Raw genomic sequence first — 2,502 nt, 5'->3', positions numbered from 1 at the left:
CATGGATTATAGAAAGTTGAATCAGCCACCAGGAAAGACCACTTCCCACTTCCCTTCATTGATCAAATGCTGGATAGATTGGCAGGGAGGTCACATTTTTGCTTCTTGGATGGGTACTCAGGGTACAATCAGATCTCCATTGCCCCTGAGGATAGAGAAAAGACCTCTTTCACATGCCCTTACGGAATTTATGCCTTCAGGAGGATGCCCTTTGGTCTATGCAATGCACCCGCCACATTCCAACAGTGCATGATGGCCATATTTACTGACATGGTAGAAGATATAATGGAGGTGTTCATGGATGACTTCTCAGTGGTGGGGAACTCATTTGAGGACTGCCTAGTGAATTTGACGCGTGTGCTGAAACGGTGCATCGAGACTAACTTGGTTCTGAATTGGGAAAAGTGCCATTTCATGGTACAAGAAGGCATAGTCTTGGGGCACCGGGTGTCAAGCAAAGGAATAGAGGTTGATAGAGCAAAGATTGATGTCATAGCAAAGCTGCCGCCGCCAACTTCAGTCAAAGCCATAAGAAGCTTTCTTGGACATGCCGGATTCTACCGAAGGTTCATTAAGGACTTCTCCAAAATCGCCAACCCTCTCTGTAAGTTGTTAGAGAAAGATCACCCTTTTTGTATTTTCTGATGATTGCAGGGTAGCTTTTGAGGAATTGAAGCAAAGGTTGGTCACAGCACCCATAATCGTTGCCCCTGACTGGGAGCAACCGTTTGAATTGATGTGTGATGCCAGTGACTACGCGGTGGGGGCAGTGCTGGGCCAGCGGAAGGACAAACTGATGCACCCAATCTACTATGCTAGTAGGACGCTGAGTGGAGCCCAGTTGAACTACACAGTGACAGAGAAGGAGATGCTAGCTGTGGTATTTGCTTTTGACAAGTTTCGGTCCTATCTGATAGGATCAAAGGTAATCGTATACTCTGACCATGCAGCTCTTAGATACTTAATAGAAAAGAAGGACTCTAAGCCACGCCTGATTCGTTGGGTGTTGCTACTGCAAGAGTTCGACCTTGAAATTCATGACCATAAGGGCAGTGAAAATCAAGTCGTTGATCACCTATCACGACTTGAGGGAGCTGAAAATGTAGTAGAAGTGGAGGAAATTCTGGAAACCTTTCCAGATGAGCAGCTGCTCGTTACCACTCATCAGGAAGCGCCTTGGTATGCAGACTATGCTAATTACCTGGCCAGTGGTATTGTTCCTCACGACCTGTCATCGGTCCAGAGGAAGAGATTCTTTCGCGAAAGCCAATGGTATTACTGGGATGAGCCCTACTTGTTTAGAATATGCCTTGATAACATGATCCGGAGATGCATCCCCGAGATCGAACAATTTCTGTCTTGCAGGCTTGTCACGCTTCGGCGTATGGAGGTCACTTTGGAGGAATCAAGACGGCAGCTAAGGTGCTAGAGGCCGGATTTTTTTGGCCAACGGTATTCAAGGATGCTCACTTATGGGTCAAGAGCTGTAATGAATGTCAACGCACCGGGAACATTTCCCGGCATCACGAGATGCCCATGAACCCAGTTCAAGAAGTGGAAGTGTTTGATGTTTGGGGGATAAATTCCATGGGTCCCTTCGTCAGCTCCTATGGCAATAAATACATTCTGGTTGCTGTAGATTACGTGTCCAAGTGGGTGGAAGCTGCCGCATTACCCACCAATGATGCTAAGGTGGTAGTCGAATTTCTAAAGAAGAACATATTCACTCGCTTTGGGACACCGCGTGCAATTATTAGCGATGGAGGCACTCATTTCTGCAACCGGGCCTTCGAGAAGTTGTTGGCGAAATATGATGTGCGCCACAAGGTGGCTACTCCGTACCACCCACAGACCAGTGGACAGGTTGAGGTGTCCAACAGAGAGATCAAGAGCGTATTGACAAAAACTATAAATGCTACAAGAACTGACTGGTCAAGGAAGCTAGATGATGCACTATGGGCCTACAGGACAGCTTTCAAGACACCAATTGGTATGTCACCATATAAGTTGGTGTTTGGGAAGGCCTGCCACCTACCTGTAGAACTTGAACATAAAGCGTGGTGGGCACTGAAACAGCTGAATTTAGACTTGGAAGCTGCGGGCACGTCGAGAGTCACGGAATTACATGAGCTAGAGGAGTTCCGATATCTTGCTTTTGAGAGCACAAGGCTATATAAAGAGAGAATAAAGAGGCTTCACGATCAGAACATCATTGAACGAAATTTCAAACCTGGGGACAGGGTACTGCTTTATAACTCAAGACTGCGGTTATTCCCGGGTAAGCTAAAGTCAAGGTGGTCTGGACCATTTCGCGTGGTTGAGGTGTTTCCATCCGGAGCTGTGGAAGTTGCTACTGAAGATGACTCTCGTACATTTAGAGTCAATGGTCAGCGGTTGAAATTGTATGTGGGTATGAACGAGCCTAAGGAGATGACCGAGCTGCATTTGAATGAACCCCAGAGGTCGAGCGAACCTTAATTTCACTCACATGAGTCGTGCCGC

Source organism: Nicotiana attenuata, unplaced genomic scaffold, assembly GCF_001879085.1.
Source record: "Nicotiana attenuata strain UT unplaced genomic scaffold, NIATTr2, whole genome shotgun sequence".
Lineage (NCBI taxonomy): Eukaryota > Viridiplantae > Streptophyta > Magnoliopsida > Solanales > Solanaceae > Nicotiana > Nicotiana attenuata.
Note: the sequence above shows the minus strand (reverse complement) of the source record.